The sequence below is a fragment of the Balaenoptera borealis genome (genome assembly GCF_965194805.1).
Source record: "Balaenoptera borealis genome assembly, chromosome: 2".
Lineage (NCBI taxonomy): Eukaryota > Metazoa > Chordata > Mammalia > Artiodactyla > Balaenopteridae > Balaenoptera > Balaenoptera borealis.
Window position 1 is genome coordinate 95992175 of NC_138867.1, and position 20412 is coordinate 96012586.

The 20412-nt window shown below is 39.5% G+C and overlaps 1 long non-coding RNA gene across 1 annotated transcript in view; it reads right to left on the reverse strand.

Annotated features, from left to right (window-relative positions):
- Positions 1–4490: 4490 nt before the first annotated feature.
- Positions 4491–20412, reverse strand: part of LOC309622548 — an 80574-nt gene continuing 64652 nt past the window's right edge. Inside the window, exons 2-3 of the long non-coding RNA XR_014240962.1 lie at positions 15713–15829; positions 4491–9185 (exon numbers count right to left, since the gene is read on the reverse strand). This is a non-coding gene — a long non-coding RNA (uncharacterized lncRNA). The remainder of the gene's footprint in view (positions 9186–15712; positions 15830–20412) is intronic.

A 20412-nucleotide genomic window follows, 5' to 3' on the forward strand; every position in this document is an offset into this window, starting at 1 on the left:
AAAAACTAAAAGTAGAATTACCATACGACCTAGCAATCCCACTACTGGGCATATACCCTGAGAAAACCATAATTCAAAAAGAGTCATGTACCACAATGCAGCTCTATTTACAATAGCCAGGACATGGAAACAACCTAAGTGTCCATCAACAGATGAATGGATAAAGAAGATGTGGCATATATATACAATTGAATATTACTCAGCCATAAAAAGAAACGAAACTGAGTTATTTGTAATGAGGTAGATGGACCTAGAGTCTGTCATACAGAGTGAAGTAAGTCAGAAAGAGAAAAGCAAATACCATATGCTAACACATATATATGGAATCTAAAAAAAAAAAAGTTACGAAGAACCTAGGGGCAGGATGGGAATAAACATGCAGACCTACTAGAGAATGGACTTGAGGACACGCAGAGGGGGAAGGATAAGCTGGGACAAAGTGAGAGAGTGGCATGGACATATATACACTACCAAATATAAAATAGATAGCTAGTGGGAAGCAGCCGCATAGCACAGGGAGATCAGCTTGGTGCTTTGTGACCACCTAGAGGGGTGGGATAGGGAGGGTGGGAGGGAGGGAGATGCAAGAGGGAAGAGATATGGGGATATATGTATATGTATAGCTGATTCACTTTGTTATAAAGCAGAAACTAACACACCATTGTAAAGCAATTATACTCCAATAAAGATGTTAAAAAAAAAAAAAAAGGATACCTCTTGATATCCCTAATGGAAAAAAAAAAAAAAAAAAAACTAATCAATATTACTTATGTAAGGGGTGATAACTTCCTCCACAATTTTTATTCTCAAATAAAAACAGTTGAACTCCTTCCACTGACCTGTAAATGACTATCCCCATACAAAATGTTCAATTGTTTAAACTTAACTATATTTCTAGAAACTGAAAAGAGAAAAGTGGTGTAAAGACTTCCCAGTCTTTCAGCTCTTTTTAAATAATTCCTCAGTAATATCAGAGTTCCCTAACCAGATACTCTCCAACAGATTGTCAGTTCCATGATGGGGCAAAAATATTTATTGTTGAACAATAACAACAACAACAGCCAAAGCAAAAACAGTGAATCTTTACACCAAATGTAGCTGTTAAGACAATTTAAAGGTAGGTCTAGATAAAAGGGAAAAATGTGAATATTTACTTTAAAAATAATAATCCTTACTTTTGATGGCCTATCGTGTGCCAAACACTCTTAACAACACACATAGCTACTCTTTGCTGTAAATAAATAAAGTTTGAGAATCTTAGTCAATAAATTTTCTAAGATAATACAGCTAGAATGTGGCAGAGCCAAGCATCAAGCCTGGATCTGACTAAATAGTTAAAACTTGTTTTCCTAAAGCAAAAAAACCTCCAAGTCTATTTTTCTTCTTTTGAAAAATAATTTTTTCCTGGAGGCCAGTAGAAAATAAAGAAGATAATCACTTGTGTTTGAATGGATGTTGATTATTCTTTTGCAGGTAGTCCCAGGTTTACATCCTTCAGATCAGACTCAGGGAAATGAAAAATCTTCAGTATGGTTGACAGTTTTATGACTACACCACTTAGTCCCAATAGAGCACTTTTCCCTGAAAATTCAAACCCATTTGATGAACATGAACCTATCGTTAAAAAATTAATTTCAGAAGTTATCACAGGGTCATTCTTCTACAGTTAGATAGAAAATTAAACTCATATATCATCTATATATTCCCTTGGATTTATGGGAAAATTTTCAGGAACTCCTAGCTCACAGGAACAAAATAACTTTTCAATTAAGTGTTTATACTCTTGCTTGAGAATTTTAAATCAAAAACAGATCTCTATATATAAATGTGGAAGTTAAGGAATTGTACATCATGAAAATGATAAAGAAAATATTACTGAATGGTTGGGACTTCTGTAATGTTTGAGATTTTTTACAATTATCATGTATTAATTTGAGCAGCTGTACCGGATGCCTCCGGGCTTCCTTTTATGTGAGAAAAAGAACTATTTTTAAAACCAGTGCTTTTTGAATTTTTGTTACACATAGACTGAGATAAACTTAACATTTTAAAACTAGCTGGTGCTTATAACGCCAGTAAATGTCTAGTGATGGGCATAATCTGGAGCACAGAGACACTGTATGGCTTGCTCACGTTGGAAAGAAAATCAACAAGCGCTGGGCCGTTATCAAGGAAAGACTGTAGACACCAAACCAGGTTTCCAAGAACAGGGAAATACAAGGAAGTGCCATCCTGACTTGGGCATGGGCATGGAAGTAGGCAGCACTGAAAGACTGTTCAGAGGGTGTTACACATCTGTCTGCAGGAAGTACTTGGTGGAAACCTCATTGGAATCAAAAGAGAAAGAAAGAAAGAAAAAAGGAAAGGTTTTGTACAAATATGTAAAGCCAAGTGTGTGCCTGACTTGGCTATTGGTCAGTGTAAATGAACAAGACATATTGACTAGTTCTTGCAGATTTCTTTCCCCTGCCTATCAATATTTCTGCAAGGACTAGTTCTTAGCTGGGGAGGCAGGGATGTTCACTTTCTTGGCAGAGCTTGGGACTGTAGCTGTCAGACACCTATATCAGAATTGCTCTCCTTCTTTAAGGCTGCCAAGCCACAGGGAGACTACCTGGAGAAGGTCACAGACAAGGGGCTTTCAATAAAGAGTAGACTAGATGATAGATTTATAAGGTAATTCTACTTGACATATCCTGAACTCTATTCACTGAAAACAGGGACTATACTTTCTTTTTTAACATCATGAAATATTCACAAAGATGACCATATATTTAGGCCACAAAAACCTCAATAAATGTCAAAAAGCAGAAATAATGCAGATATAATTCTCTGGTCACAAAAGAAATCAACTGAGAAGACAGAAAGACCCTATTACATAAAAATTTTTAAATCCTGAGTCAAAGAGGATATCAAAACTAAAACTGCAATTTAATTAGAAAACATTGGTAATATTACAAACCAATATCCATGTAATACAGCTAAAGCCATCCTCAGCAGAAAATTAGCAGTTTCAGTAGTTACCTTAATAAATAAGAAAGAATAAAAATAAATGAACTAACCACCTAGCTCAAGAAGATAGGGGAAAAAATAATCAATAATCAAAAATGGAAAAAAGGAGAAATGAATTAAGAAATGTGAAAGAAAAAAATAATAAAATAAAAAACAGAGAAATGATAATCCTAATGAATAAATTTAACCAGTTAAGACAGATTAACCACTAGCTAACCTGATCAAGAATTAAAATTAAGAAAGCACAAATATACATAATAAAAATACAAAAAAAAGAATCACAGGAGACTATTTTTTTCGATTATCTGCAAATAAATTTGAAGATCCAGATGAAATGAATCATTTTTCTAAGAAAACACAGTTGACTAAAGTTGGCAAATTAAAAATCTAAACATTAAATATTAAAAACCTAAGAAAAAGGAAGAAATTGTTAAAATGGTAGGCTCCCAAAGAGCACCAGGCCCTGAGGGCTTCATAGGCTGATTTTAGGAAATCTTACAGAATAAACAGACTCTAATGCTTTTTAAACTGCTCCAGAGCAGAGACAAAAAGAGGAAGACTTCCAAATTCTAATTAACAGTAGCATATGTTTGTTACCAAAAACTGACAGCAATAACACGAAAAAGCAAGCTACTGACAAAAATCAGTTATGAATATCGATGCAGAAAATGTTTACCAAGTTTTAGCAAACTGAATCCAGCAGCGTATTAGAAGAATTAAAAGAAAACTAGTTCCCCCCACTCCCAGTATCATAAGAATGATTCAGTTTCATTTCCTATGTTAGGAAGTGGTTGGGTACAGTTGGTTGGCTCACTCAGCATCTATTTCAGCCTCTTTTTAGTGTGCCATGTATACTGCAGAGGCTGGAAAGCTCAGAACCCTCATTTCCCAGGCTCTGTTGCAGCTAGGGTCCTCAATGTAAATTATGTTTTGTCAATCAGATACACTTGTGTGAAATTCGATTTCAGAACTCATTTAAATAGGGGAAGACATAGTAGCAAGGCACACATTTTACTGGGACGCATTATAGCAGACATAGTGAAACTGTGGAGCTGACAGTTCTAGCATTAGTTTTCTGATTCAGAGGTGACAAATAAGAAGGTGTATTCCGGCAGCTAAGAATTCTGGTGGCAACTTCTCATTCCCAGATCACATTAAGATGGTGTGTTCCTGGAGCTAACGGTGGGAGCATGACTTTCTACTGTGGCAGAGGGAGCAGGTCTCTTGGTGGGCCAGTTCTATAGTGTGGATTTGGGAGTCATTTCTAGAGAGCTTGAACCTCTAGCTCTCCACTGATTTATAAGCAGTTCATTCCCTGTATTAAATCCCTTTCTGTTTTCTGCCAAGTGAACTCTGATTGATAAAACAGATTAAAAGAAAGAAAAAATGTACAATTTTCTTCAAATATGCGGGAAAGGCATTTGATAAATTTCAGTATCCATAATTAATTTTTAAAAATCTTCATAAAATAGGAAAGATCTTAAAAGCCAGCATTATGTTTAATGAGGAAACACTAGAAGTATTCCCATTAAAATCAACAGCAATACAATTATGTCTACAGTCACCACTATTATTTAGCATAACTCTAGAGGTTTAACCAATGCAATAAGACAAGAGAAAGATATGAGGTATAAACATTGGAAGAGAGGTACATTTTTTACTATTTATAGATAACTGTATACCTGGAAAACCCAATAAACTCAATTAAAAATCTGTTGCAAACAGTATGAGGACTTATGAGATGGATGGGTATCAAATTAGTGTGCAAAAATCAGTTGCTTTCATCTATACAAACAACCAGTAGAAAACATCATGGATATGTCAATTACATCTCAAAGTAAAAAAAGAAAACATAATGGAAATAAAGACCAAAATTGCAATAGCAAAAAAGAAAATATCTAAAAATAAACTGAAACATAGTGCTTAACAAAGACAACATTTTAAATTAGTAACTCTTTCAGAGAGGACTTACGCAAAAGGATAACTTTCATACCCACGCATGTCTGAAAATGCTTTTATTTTGCTCATACCTGAAGGAGAACCTGATTCAGTAGTGAACTCTAGATAGAAAGAAATTTTCCCTCAGAACGTTGAAGATATTGTTCTCTTGTCTCTTTTATCCAGTATTGCCACTGAGAAGTCCAATAGCAATCTGATTCTTGTCCCTCTGTAGCTAATCTCTTGCTTTAATTTGGAAGCTCTTTAAAAAAGCAAAAACAAAAGCAAATCACTTTGCTGTTTACTGTCAGAGGTTTGAGCAAAACTCAAACCCTGCCAAATCCAGCAGAGCACTGGAGTGTTCTCTCCATTACATCTGATACCATAATGCCGAAAATATTATGCCAAAAGTGTAAGCAAAATTAATCTTCAACCAATTCAGCTCATATTCTTTAATGATTTCCTCCCAAACACATTTGAGAACCTCACCTTTCCGAAACTACAGAGAACTGCATTTCAGTTTTTATCCACCAGATGTCACCTGAGAAACAATAAACAACAGTGGGGAGTCTATATTTGATTCTTTGCAAAAGAATAATATTTTCATCTTTCATGCATAAAAATTAGAATGTTCTTGTTAGGATATATCAGCAGTAGGGATATGAAGGCACATACCAGTTAAAACCCAGACAGAAAAGTAAAAACATTTACTCTCATATTCAGATTCTCAAATATAGTCAACTGACATTCAAGTCTTTTAAACAGATTGAGTTTCCCAAATTTTATACTAAATTTAAGAGTTCTTTTTAGTGAAAATTGTTAGAACAGCTTTTAATACTAATTTCTACATGATGCAAACAGTTAAAAAGCTCAACTACTCATACTAGAATGTAAGCCAAAAGAATAGAGACTAGTAACTCTGAAGTTCACAAACTCCTTTTTACCAACAATCTCATTCAGTCTTCGATAATCTATTATCCCCTGGTGTGTGTGACGAGACTCCTTAAATGATCTACAAACCCTGTGTGATCTGGCCCTGACCACCATTCTTGTTTCCCACTCTTTCTCTCCTGGTTCTTCAGCTACCCTGGGCCTCATTCAGATCCCCAAATGTGCCAAGTATCCCTTTGCCTATGTTAGCAGTGCAATGTAGAGTGAACCTCTAACCCTCCCTTTATCTTATTAGTCATGATCCTTCTGCACACGGTTTGAATGTCAGTTCCCAAGGAAGCCTTCTTTGGCCACCTCCACCCCTACCGAAATTTGGATCCCTTCTCATCTGTTTTTCCTTCGTTAACAGTTGTCAGCATTTGATTTGATCTAGAGAGTAGCCTCCACGGGGCACCCTTATATCTTTACCATCTAGTCATCAGTAGTGCTTAATAAATATAAATAAATTTATATTTACTTATTTTTATTTATTTATAAATAAATAATGTTTAAAAATTATTTATTTAAAGAAAGAATTATTGAATATGGATTACAATGTTTGTACACCTCCCCTATTAGAATGCAAGTTCCATGAGGAATGAGCTTTGTTCTGCTCACTGTTGCATCCTTAGCCCAACACAAGCCCATTGCAGGCATCAATAAATATTTGTTAAATGGATCCATGAATAAATGAATGAGTAGATATCTTCTACACAAAAAATTAGAACACATTTGGACACATATATGAAATGAAGATTAACTTTAGACAGGGCTGCCAAACATGGGAACAATTAAATGTCTTTTTTTAACAGCTATTTTTGTCCACTGACCAAGTGGTATGTGGATGACAAAAACACTGGTCACCTATGAGGCAAGTTCTAGGTGAAATTACACTTTACTTATTTTTTTTAGTAGAAATTTTGTTTCTTATTACCCTCACTCACTCACTTAGGAGCCAAGAAAAAATACGACACTAAACCCTTTCATAGGGTTTTCTTCTTTCCTGGGGAAATTACTGGGATTTGTCAAGTAGAACAGTGCAGTGCAATTATTGACTATCTCTTAGGTGGGTGCAAGGGTGGAACAACTCTTCCACCCAGCCAAGGGCTTAGATGGGGGATTTTTCCAGGCACTGCCACAACATGGCACAGGGATCCTGAATGGAATTATTCAACCAGTTATTCCACATATATTAATCACATATTCAACAGCTTTTTTTAAATTGAGTAATCATTATGTGCCAGTTATACTGATTTAAGCCAGGGCTACAAAGCCAAATGAGACATGGTCCTTGTCCCCAAGAAACTTACCATCTTTTAGGGAAGACAGGCTTTTAGGGAAGACCAATAGCTGAAGTCCAGCATGGCCCACATAAATACGATGTACAGGGTACCATAGGAATACACAGCTCAATGTAAATTAGATTTGGGTCGGAGGTCAAGACAGTTTCCTTAAAGAGGAGACACCCAAGATTAGTCTTCAAGGACAAGAAATATTTAACTGTAAAAATAAAGAAAGGGCAAACAGTTTTTTTTTAAAAATAAATTTATTTATTTAATTTATTCATTTTTGGCTGCGTTGGGTCTTCGTTGCTGCGCGCGGGCTTTCTCTAGCTGTGGTGAGCGGGGATTACTCTTCATTGCGGAGCATGGGCTCTAGGCACACGGGCTCAGTAGTTGTGGCACGTGGGCTCTAGAGCGCAGGCTCAGTAGTTGTGGGGCACGGGCTTAGTTGCTCCGCGGCAGGTGGGATCTTCCCAGCCCAGGGCTCGAATCCATGTCCCCTGCATTGGCAGGCGGATTCTTAACCACTGCGCCACCGGGAAGCCCCAAATAGCTTTTTAGAAGAGAAAATAATCTGAGGGAGGGCGCAGAGAAATGAGACACAATGGCTTGTTTAGGGAATTAGAAGAGCGTCAACTAGAAGCTAGGAGACTCTCAATGACAAGTTAATTCCTCCACCCCCACTCTCACAACCCAACCTCCCAGTGAATTTTTCTTCCTTCCTTTCTTTCTTTTTTGTTTGTGCATAAGGAAAAAATAGAGACAGTAGAAAAGTTTTCCACATGAGTGACAGTTATGGCAAACACAGTTTTTCAAATCAGCACGAGCTACTATTACTAGCTTTCTAGAGAAAATAATTGAAGCTGGTCTTAGAGACCAGGCAAAGACTCTAGTGAGAATACACTGCAACTGCAAGAGATGCTCTTGTAGCCTGGGTTGCAAGAATCCAGAGCCTAAGGGAAAAGCTGATGAGCTGCCACTTTCTAGGGAGGTATAATCTCAGGGAAACAAGAGTGAGGGGAAAAGGAGTGAGGCAGAGGCAACGTGAGGGAGGCTTCAGTCAGCCTGTGGTTGGTAACGAGTATAGTTAACGCTCCATTTCATGTGATGTGTTCAGTAAGACCAGATAAGCTACTGCATCTCAAGGCAGCCCATCAGGAGAAGGGAAGGGAAAGGAATTTATCTGTCAGCTCTTTCCCACTCCTCACTTCCCATTGGTCATAAGTCTGCCCTGTGGGGCATTAACTACCCTGGAAAGCCATGACTCAGTGTCTCCAGGCACCGAGGAGAAGCTGAGGTTATACTGCTTTACTGAAGTGGGCATTTGTCATGTTTTTTGGCTACTCATTATCTTTGGGCTTATTTTATATTTGGAGAATGTCCAACTATAGGGTCCAGGTTCTGTCAATCAGACCCACTTGACTGAGAACTCCATGGGGAAGTGAGCAAGGTTCCTCACGGAATCCATCATGGCAGGTGGAGGGAGAAGCAGCACCTTCGAGAGACCATGACCAGAGGTCCTAGCAGTAGCCTCTAGGGTCCACCACTGGGGGCGAGAGATGAGCTGTCTAGGCCTAGGGACAGTGAGGTGTCCCCTAGGGCCATCCCCCTATGTAACCTGCATGTAGCTCCTGGTCTCAGAGCATCCATAGTTGATTCTCTGGCCCTCACCAGGATTCTGAGAACTACTTAAAACCTTTAATAAAAAAAATTATTTTTTCCTTAAACCAGCTAGAATGTGTTTTGTTTTTTGTTCTTGTTTTTTAAATCAAGGACCCTGAAGGATTCATGCAGCCTAAAAATAAATTTGGGGTTGTCTTTAAATTATGACATACTTCTAATCCTAGATTTGCTCATTTATGTGAAACATGTCTCATTAATTTCTATTCCATATCCTATAATCAAAGAATTCTAGAATCATAGAAGGATCCTTTTAGAGACTATTACGTTTTATCACTCACCTTTGGCTTTAAGCAAATCTTCCTATCACTCCCACATCCATCTGAGGGAACCGAGTTTCTTCTGAAATAAGCAAACAAACAAAAGGTAGTTTAGACTAGCTGAAATGTCTTTGTGTCAGCCATGCAGTGAGTAGGGCTGAGAGGGCACTCTTGGGAAATTTTATTTATGTGAGAGACAGGTGAAGGGCCTGCAGGCTGTAACCTAATTTAGTCAAACACTTCTGGTAGAAAAAAACCAGTGACCTATAAATCAGTAATTTTCCTGTAATATCTAGTGAAATCAGGTCACTATTTCCAGGGCTAAGTTTGTCCCCTGGTCTCTTAGCATTTAACTATGTCACGAATTTCCTTTTGATAGGGTTTATTAATAAATTTGTAGGAAAAACAAAAATTTAAGGCAAAATCCACAGTGAAGATCCACAGTGAAAACTATGTACTGGGACCAAATATCTTTGTCAGGCATCGTCAAAATGAGCCTGTCAAATGCCTGGAGTTTGTCCAGGGGATCTGAGCAGTTCACTTTAGGGAAACAGTCAAACAGCCCATAACGCTTTCTCGATTCAAATTCAAGTTCACCACACATTTCTCAACTGAGAGAGGTCCCAGTGAAGTGGTTAAGGGCTTACGGGCTCTTGAGTCCGACCTAAATTTGAATCTAGATCCTCCCACTAACCTACTAGCTGTGCAAACCTTGGGCAAATTACTTCTCTGTTTCCGTCCATTTCCTTTACCTGCCTTGGTGGGCTGTGTGTGAGGTTTAAATGAGGTGATGGCTATAAAGCCCTCTGCACATGACAGAGCCCCAGCAGTCAGCAAGTAAGGCCCTGAGTTTTCCTACACACGTGTGCTCCCCTTCAGAGACCCATCTCAGAGGAGCGCTCCGTGGAGAACAGCAAAACGTATCACTCCATGAAAGACTGGTCTTTCTCATCCACCAAATAGATGAAAAGCTTTTTTTTATTTTATAAACTCCATTTACAAAATGCATTTAGTTACATAATTAGAGCAAATGCCCAATATTTAATTTGTTTCAGTAAAATCTGGGCCCAATCCTCTTTCAATTCAATAAAAATAAAATCCTACTGGAAGACACATTTCTCATCTATCCCACTTTGAAATTCTCACTCAAATCTGTGTCTATGTGAAATTCTGAATTCTTGCTAGAATTAACGTTCCCTAAGCCTGCCCAGATCGATGTCCAATAATTTACATGAAGAATATTAAAGCTTGGTCAAGACTCTTTCAGACAGCTTGCTTGACATTTAAAACTTCCAGTGTTAAATCTGAAATTAAATTTCTTTCTTGATAATTGTTTGTCTCCCTTTGCTAGTATATAAGTCCTGTGAGAATCTAGAATTTCACCTGGTACATAATAGAAACTTAATAGGTAACTGTTGAATGAATGAATGAATGCATGAACGGTGAATGAACCAGCAAGCTTTTTACCACACAACTAAAAAAATAATATCTGGGCTAGAAAATAAGATCTGTACTAGGCTAAGCTTTTTTCATCTAAATGCACTGAGTTTTACCAGGAGTTTTAATTATTTTTAACTCTCCTCTCTTTTTCATTTCTAAAGTTAATCTAGAACCTTTCACATGTATGAACTGTGTACATTTTACCTTGTATGAAAATTTAAATACATTTTCAATGATAATACCCATGTGCTATTGACAAACGAACTAGACATGTTTGGTCCTAAGAGAGATTCCTGAAGAACGGATGCCTGCTTTCACAGCAGCCTTATTTTGCCAGTATAGATAATTTAAGGGGCTGTTTAGATCTCTCATTCTGGGTGGAATGTTTGTCTAATTTTGGTAGTAGTACAAAAGAACTTCTGTTAGAGGTCTTTCCAAGGGTTAATGACATCATTTCTTCCATATGACAATCCAGTTTTACTTTTTGTGAAAATATTAGAGAACTACTCTCAGATACAAAATTGTTTTCCTTAATGGGCTTTTATGTGTTAATAACTTTCCACATTTTTTTAAAAACTGGAAATGGAACGATTAACAAAAAGTTCAAAAAGTGTTTATAAGTGATTTTTGTTCTGTACTGAAAGAGGGACATGACCTTTTGACCACGATGCCAGAGGAAAAATTACCTGAAAGGAAAAATTACCTGCAGGCATTTAGGTGAACTCAACACTCAGGGACATTCCATTCGTCTGCTGGCTTTAAAGGCAGCTTGATGAAGATTAACAAGGAGGAATGGAATTGCTAGGTAAAGCACACTTCCACAGACTTTGTAAGCAGGAAAGTCCTGCCTAAATGGGAGGAGACAGGATGCATGCATCAGTAGATCACGTTTCGAAAGCACATCCCAAAGAGCTCTGCTTGACACAGTCTCTGCTACCTTACTGCACTCCAACTACACCCTACTCTTTGACCTAAATTAATTTTCCCTAGAGAATTATTTTTTTTTACCTCAGAGTTTTTTGGTAAGTTGTGAGGTAAAAACCTTGCTGGAGCATTCATTCTTCATTGAACAACTATTCATTAAGCACCGGTTATGTACAAGGGAAATTCCAGGCTATCACAGAGCCTGTATACTAATGGTGGAGGACAGTTATCAAGTAAGCAAATACATAAGATCATTTCAGTTAGTGAGGAGGGCTACAAACAGAATGGAACAGGAAGATGTAATGGAGAATGTGAGCGGGTGATCTTGAGAGAAAATTGGTTGGGGAAGTGCCATTTGAACTGAGACCCAAAACATGAGCAGGAACCAGCCCTGTGGAGATGTGGGACACAGGGTTCCAGGCAGAGAGAAGAGAGAGGAAAGCAAGTGCAAACAGCTCAGGCAGGAGCCTCTGGACGTGCCGGGAAGGAAAGAAGGCTTATGTGATGCGTCCAAGTGAGCAAGGGGGAGACTGGTGGCAGACTGAGGTCAGAGAAGTAGCAGTGTAAGATCATAGAATTCTGACTTTATGCTAAAAGGAGAAGTTGGTGGAAGATTTTAGTCAAGGAAGGGATGTAATCTGCTCTGTGTTGTCAAAGATGGAGCTGAATGCTATGTGACAAGTGGATCTATTTCAGCTTTATAATTTGGGCTGATCCCAATTCATCCAGGAGTTCTACTGGGGTCAGTGTTACTTTTATTTCCTATTTTTTGCAAATCCAGATTAGCTTCTGATGTTTCTCCTTATTATCTTTAGACTTGACCTCCAGAAACAGCAGGGCCTTCTAGGTGATGACCTTTCCTAGCACCAGAGAACATGACCATCATGACCTAGTATAGGAGAAAATCAGTCCATTGCCTCATGCTTTCCTAGCAAACACATTTGTTTGTCTGACCTGGAAAAGCTATGCTGCAACTCTGCCAAAAACCAAGAATTTTTGACAGGTCAGCTGTACTTGATTAATTAGAGTGACTGTAGTTTTCTCTGAAAGTATAAACCAGTTCTACCAGGTTACTGCCCTCAGGACACAGGCCTAAAACATGGCTAGCTGTATACGTTTTCTAAGTGAGAGACTTCAGAATTATGACTGAAGGATAAACTACTTGAAGTATGAACTGTGCCAGCCCTCAATGGATGGTGCGAGCCTGTTCTCCAAGACTTCAGGGTCAACTTTAACAATAACAGTGACAACAATGGCCACCACTTCCTGAGCACTTAGTTTTCGCCAAGCATTCATCCAACTCAGGTGTTTGCAAACTTTTGTAAAGGAACAGACAGGAAGTGTTTCCAGTCTGTGGGCCATCTGGTCTTGTTGCTAGCAGAGCTCAACTTTGCTGCTGTAGTAAGTCGGCAGTCACAGGTAATACGGAAGGAACGAGTCTGGCTGTGTTCCAGTGAAACTTAATTTTTCTGAACAGGGGTGCGGCCAGATGTGGCCCACAGGACACAGCTTGACAGCTCCTGATCTAAATGACTCACTGATGACCCGTGGTCTAAGTGACTTACATGTACTAACTTATTTGATCTTCAAAACACTCTATAGCCTTTAATTTACAAATGAACCGTGGCACAGAGGGGCCATGTAACTGGCTTGGATGGCACAGCTCATACCTTGCAGAGCTGAAGTTCACACCCACACAGAGTGACTCCGGGCACTGAGCACAGAGGCACCTCAAGTGTGCCACGGCCAGGACTAGCCCTGCGCTCAGTCGTCTACAGACTTCATCGAAGTTTACGAGTTACCTGGATTCTTTATAAAATGCCTACCTCATAGGACTGTGAAAGAACAAACTGCTGGGGAACGGAATGAACCAAACAGTACAATGCTTGCATCAGCACAGTGCTTCGGAGGAGTGGTCAAGTCACTCCACATTTTTGTGTCCTTGCCCTTCTGATGTAATATTTGAGGGATACCAGGGGTCTCTGGGTTACTGAGGACATCTGTGCCTGGGTATGTGTGATCATCTTGGCAGTTCACAGAAGAACAGTAATATTAGCAGCCTAAGATGTTTCTACTTCTGTTTTTTCCCCTACATATTTCATGTGATTATTGTGAAGATCAAATAAAAGGGAAAGAAATATAGAGAACTGTGGAGAATAAAGAATTTCTGGCATAACAGAAATTCGGTAGCATAAACTATACATCCAGTGAGACATTTTATGCTTCATTTTATTTCTCTAAAAATATGGATAAGTATGTGTGCTCTTTAATAGCCATGCTGGGGAACGCTCCTGGATTTTTAAGAGATTAATAGACATATCTGGAGTTAGATACACGGGGAGGTCTTAAATACCCTTTACCCAGTTTACTCCAACTGTATCATCTGCACAGCTATAGTTCAATACCAAAGCCAGGAGACTGACATTGGTAGAATACACAGAGCTTATTCAGTTTCACCAGCTTCACATGCCCTTATGTGTGTGCCTGTATGTGTGTGTGCACAGCTCTATGCAATTTTATCATACGTGTAGATGAATGTAACCACCACCACAATCAAGACACAGAACTGTTTCATCAACACAAGGCTGCCTCATGCTACTCTTTTATAGCTATGCCCTCCCTCCTTAACCCCTGGCAACCACTAATCTGTTCTCCATCATTCTAATTTTGTTATTTCAAGAACATTACACAAATGGAGTCATATAGTATGTAATATCATATATTTTGAGATTGGCTTTTTTACTCAGCATAATTCCTGTTGTGTATAACAATAGTTGGGTTTTTTATTACTGAGTATGGATGGACGACAGTTTGTTTAACCATTTAGCCACTGAAGGACACTTGGGTTGTTACCAGTTTGGGGTTATTATGGATAAAGCTGCAGTGAATATTCATGTACAAATTTTTGTGTAAACGTTAAGTTTTCATTTCTCTGGGATAAATGCCCCAAAGTACAATTGCTGGGTCATGTGATAAGTGCATGTTTAGTATTAAAGAAACTACCCAACTGTATTCTGGAGTAACTATACCATTTTATTCCTATTTGTTTTTAAAGCGTACATTAAAGAAGAAAACTCCTTTGTTATTCAATATTAGCTACAATATTTATTAGTCATATTTTAAAAAAATCATTTACTTTGCCACCTCATAAATTACAAAGTTAACCTTATATCAGATCTATTTTTAACTTAAAATCCACCCAATGATGGAAGAGAATGTAATCCTCTTCATGTCCCTACTACTGAATACACTTTATGCAGTTGATCTTTATTGATGTTTACCTCTCTAATCTTATAAAAACAAGACAGTCTCCGCAGCACTCAAGAACATGTTTTTCTCCTCTTTTTACAAGAGGAGAGTATAAAGCAAGTGAAACCAAAAGATTCTTCCAATATCCTGCAGTTTAAGAGCAGAAAATATAAGCTCTTATTGAGTTGACTTAAAAGTACATTTAAAAAAACACAGAAGTTGATTTTTATCCCTTTTTTTCCTTTACATTTTCATGTAGGTAGACCAAAAGATCAAACAGGAGAAACTTCTTTTTCTAAAAAAAAATCAAAAGTAAAGGTAGAAGTAAAGGTAGCATTCTATATATAAAGGACAAACAGAAATGAGGGCAGCCGAGGTGACACAATTTCATGGACTGCAGAAGAAAAAAGAGTCGATGATCTCAGCTGCAATATTAATGACTCAACTGACAGGTTTTTGTTGAGAACCCATGATATGCCAGACACTGCGCTAGGTGTTGTAGGGAAATGGAAGTTTAAAAATATAGGATAAGAAGTATAATGCCATCCAAACACTTCCTGTCCAGCTGGGAGACACATGGTCCCACATGAAGAGACTGGAGAGTGAAATAGAACAGCATATACTTAATGGTAATAGCTGGCACTTACACTGATTGTGGGCCAAACACTGGGCAGAGAGCTTTGCATATTACTCGTTACTCAATCCTCACAACAACCCTATGAGGTTGCTGCCATCACTCCCATCTTACAGATGAGGAAACTGAGGCTTGGAGAGTTAGTGAAAATATCACATGTCATTTACCACAGTCTGGTTTTCCATGTTTACTGAAAACGTCCCTCTCATGTATATTATCTTTCCTGCCCCAAGGATGGAGTGAAGAGATCCCCTCTCTACAAATGTGCATCCTGAGCTGGGATGTGGCTGTAGGGCACAATCTCCTTTGGCCAGACATGGCACTGAGACTCATTCGTATCAGCCACTGCATATTGAACTCACCTGAGCTTCAGGAAGCAGGAATTAGAGCCCAGATCTTTCCCATTCCAGAGAACTTTTTCTCCTTCACTGTTGTTTTCCTTCTTTTGGCCACAGAACCCCATTTTCAAACATTTTACACTGAAGAAAAGGAAAAAATAATTGCTTTGCTTGAAGAACAGGGCTGGGGAGGGGCCAGAGCCCCACCTGCTCTCACCAATTCCCTCCCCTGGAGGCCTCTGAGGGGTTCATACTGAAGCAGTTACTATATGAAGCCCTGCTGACTTTTGACTCTCCTTTGAACAGAAGAGGCATAAAAGTATTACCCTGTTGGCCACAATGGGGTGAGAGTCCTGGTGAGAAGAGAAATGGCACCCAGGCAGATGAAAGAGCCTCCCCCTCACCTATGTGGGATTTGGAAGGCCCTGGTGCCCACAGAGTCCTGCTTCACCTGCCCCTCACCTGCTTGCTGACACCAGGATGCCACAGTTACAGCACCAATGATCAAATGCAGGTACTTTTAAAGGGGTAAAAGCTTAAGTTATTGTCAGTTATTTGCACCTAAATCTAACAAAGAACCAAAGTTTTTTAACAGGTAGGAGACGGAAGAAAATGCAGAGAAAGAAGAAAAAGATTGTTCAAACTGGGAAGCCAGGGGCTAAAAAAAAAATCTCTTCACTTCACAACATTGCTGAGATCCAGCCCTGAGTGTGGAGTTTATGGCCAGAAACCTTCCTGCCAACTGAAGCAGGTGAAATCCTGTCACAGCAGACGCAGCTCAGGGAACAAAGCAGCTGAACAAAGCATTTGCTTGGACTCCTGTACAGGACTTTTAAGCAGACAGAATACAAACGTTCAGATTTGAGAATCTGATATGAAACATGAGGTCATTTAGCTGCTCTTCAAAAGAAGCAAATCTTTTAAAGTAGATTTTATTGCTTCCAAAATTATTGTGTTCTTTGCAGGCTTTCTTTCCTACTTTGGCACCATGTGGTTTTCTTTTGATTTCTTAGATTAAAAGAAAATGATAAATATATTCAACGTTTAAAACACAAGTCCCAAATTATACATTTTCAAGAGAGGGAACTTTCACCCTTGCATTTCTGATGTGAGTCTTTGATACTCTGCCAGGATTTGACTTCGAGCCATTAATCCATTAGGATGATATAAAAGTCTATGTCCTCTGCCCCCATGACCCACAGCTAGAGGCATTCAACCAAAAAAAAACTAGCATGACAGATGATGTTTCACAGAGCCCACTGGCAGATTTCAGAGTCAGAGATTACCAAAAGAGGAAAATTTCCTAGAGAGTTTCTATGTAAAGATTCTTAACAAGTCATTCTCTTGTGACAATTCTGAACCACTCATCTTCCTTTATGCAGAGCTGAAAGATCAGAACAAGATGTCAGACTGAGCACACACACCTACCTCTCTAAATCTTTTCAATTAACAGGATACATATTTTAAAAATAAATAATAAAGTCATGCTAAAAAACAAGGACTGCCACTAATAGACTAGACATTTTGAAAATTCCCTGAAAGACAGCGAGAAGACAGGGCTGGCTGATAGAGGACGTTGCTGGAGAGGGCAAGTGCTCCCGGATCACAGACGCTGGGTCCCAGATACGGGGACACGAGGGTCCCACAACGCTGGGAGTACATAGTGGTACAGGCGTTACTGATGGCAACGTGGCGGCATGGGTCAAACATTTTAAATGTGTGTGATTTTCAAACCAGAAATTGAACTTCTAGCTAGTTTCCTTAGAAAAATACATATATGTGCCCAAAGAATACAAAGATATTCATTATGGTAATGATGGAGTTATGATATACACATGTGATATATTCACAACAGTGGAGAAAAAAACTGTACTGACATGTAACTATCATGTACTAGTATGTAAAGGTCTCCATGATATTGTGCTAAGTTTTTAAAAGGTAGTAAAACAACCCATAAAACCTAATTCCACTTACATTAAAATTTCCAATGGACATTTTTCTATCCGTAGATCTATAAATATATACATGTGTATTTATATAAATGGATATAAAATCATCTGGAAGGATATATATCAAACTGCTAGCCATGATTGTCTTCTTCTTCTATATACCTCTATATACTTTGAACTTTTAAAACAAATTAGAATATATTCTTGTTTTATGTAAATTTTTTAAATATTCAAGTTTTGAGAACAAAGAGGAAACCAGATATTTCAAACATTCAAGGCACCAGATTTAATGAAGTGCTGATTAGTAGTTCATTAGTCAAGTAAACATGCAACTTCTCACTGTGCTTATTCTGAGTCTCACAGCTTTTAAAAATTGGTGTGATAGAAGCTACAGCTAGGCAGGGATGGAGTTCTGGCTCTCACTAGGCCTCCGTGGGTACCTCCCTGGCTGGGAGGGGTGGGAAGTCCCTTGCTCCACTGGCACTGACTGGGGAGGGAGGGAGTCTCAGTGCCACTGGGTGGCGGTGACTGACTCCCTGACGCCACCCCGGTGGGAAGCAGGAGGAGTGCCTCGTTACTGACCCTGCCAGGCCCCCCCACGCTCTCACCTGACACCGCCAAGGGAAGGGCCTGTTACTGTCTGACAGGGATGGCTTCCGACCTGGCCTGTTCTGACACCATCTCCTTCCAGCCTGCTGAGGGTGGAAGTCTAGGCTCCCCACTTAACTTTCGCTGGGTGTCTGGCTGGAGGAGAGTGGTTATTATCTAAAGGCTTTCTGTCTTACTAGGCTGCCCTTTTCTGGGTCCTTTGGTTAGAGAGCGCTGGCTTTTGTTGGGCTCTTTTTGTGTCTGCAACCACTGGCTTTTCTGGGTGGCTGGCTTCTTTAGCTCCAGGTCAGGGATAAAGGAGGCAGAAGGAGAACCCAGAGAATTAAACACCAAGTTGTTCCATGGGTTCCTCTGTCCGTGGACGGTCTGCCTTCTCTGTCCACCTTTCAGAATATTTTAATTTTTGTTTTATATATAATGTCTAGGGTTCTTAGTTGCACTTAGTGGGAGGAATAGAGAAAAGTATGTCTATTCCATCCTTTTAGAAGTGGAAGTCCACTTTTTCCTCTTAAAATGTTCTCTATTTTAATTTACAAAAAAAAACATGTTTACTCTGACAAGTGAAACAATAAAAATATGTATAAGGAAAACAGTAATATAAACTCTGCCTCCATTACCTGCCTATTACTACCCCCTTTCCAAGGTAACCAATGCTCATGACCTGGGTTGTATTCTTTTCACATATTTTTTCCATGTTATTGCAAACATATGTAAACATAAGTATGCACTTTTGTTTCTCTAAAAGTGGTTTTCTACTTGTCAAAGATAAGCAAGCTTCGCATTACGTTGAAGTTTAGAAATTACTGGAAGCACTATTATGAAAACACAGTGGAGGGGATATAAGCCAAGTGAACTGCTGTCGAAAATCGCAGAAGATACTCTGTGCTTTCATCGTGTGGGAGAAAAACAGAGGAGAAGAGAAAGGAAAAAGAGAAAGGAAGACAATATCTAGCGATTTTTCTGAGAGTTTATATATATATCTGAAGTGATTAAAACAGGTATAATTTACATACTCTTCTGCACCTGGAATTTGATCCTGGGATACACTAAAGAAGGGGCTGCCCAGTGAGTGGACTACAGGAAAGATGCCCGTGAGTGCCGCTCGCTGTGAGTGCCCAGGGGCCACGCTGGACCAGGCCCTAACAGAAGTGTGTCTTCCTTCTCTCAGGTGAGCACCTCCCACTGCCACCCCCGGGGCCTTGAGGGTCCTGTTTACTCACGGGAGGAAACCCCTCCATCTGCACCAAATCCTCACAGCGCAGGACCTCCGTCCAACCAGAGGGGCGGTGGAGGGGAGCTCTGGCACCTCTGCTTTAGGGAATGAAGCTGAGCAGGCTCAAGACCACAGAGCCAGGGCAGAAGACAGTGGCCTCCCTCGCCACCGACATGTGTGATGGGGGTCTTGACGCCTAAAGGGGAAATGAAACTTTTCCCTTTTCTCAGAGACAGTCTGCTCGGCACAATGTCCACTGATCTTTAAAGTCCTGTGGCTTCAGGAAAGAGGGAGGCCTATTTTCCAGAGCCCAAGTCTGAGGGGGCTCACGTAACATTACCGTTAGCTCCCTCTGAGGGTTCTCCAGCTGGGGGTGAGGCTGGTCCTCCTGACTCTGAGGGACAGCAGCAGTGCCTCCTCTTCCCCACTTTTATTCAAGTCACATGGTCCACTGAAGGTCTGGCCAGGAGAATGGGGGTTGACGGCACACTGTTGGTTAATCTTCTTGTTTAGACAGTGGCTAGTGGCAGAGATTCTACAGCCATACTGCCTGCATTCCAATCCTGGCTCCAAGCCTTGTGAACTGTGACCTTGGGCCAAGTCATTTATCCTTTCTCCTCCTTGATTTACTTCTTCGTAAAATGGATATAATAAACATAGGCCTGACATGAGGATGAAGTATTTAAATTAGAACAAGACCAGGCACATGATAAGCGCTCCTGAAGTATCAGCTGGTTATTGTTATCTGGTTTTCTCAAACCCAGTGCTTTTCACAAACGCACAGAGAAATTGTGATGCATCTTAAAGATGCAGTTACTGCTTTCTGTGTTTCATCAATCTCCTTTGATAATTTCTGTACAGAGGGAATAAGAAGTGAGACAAGTCAGTGACCACGGTGGAAAGGGTTGGGGAAGTGATCTCTGAACAGTGAGTCTGAGAGTGGGAGGGAAGAG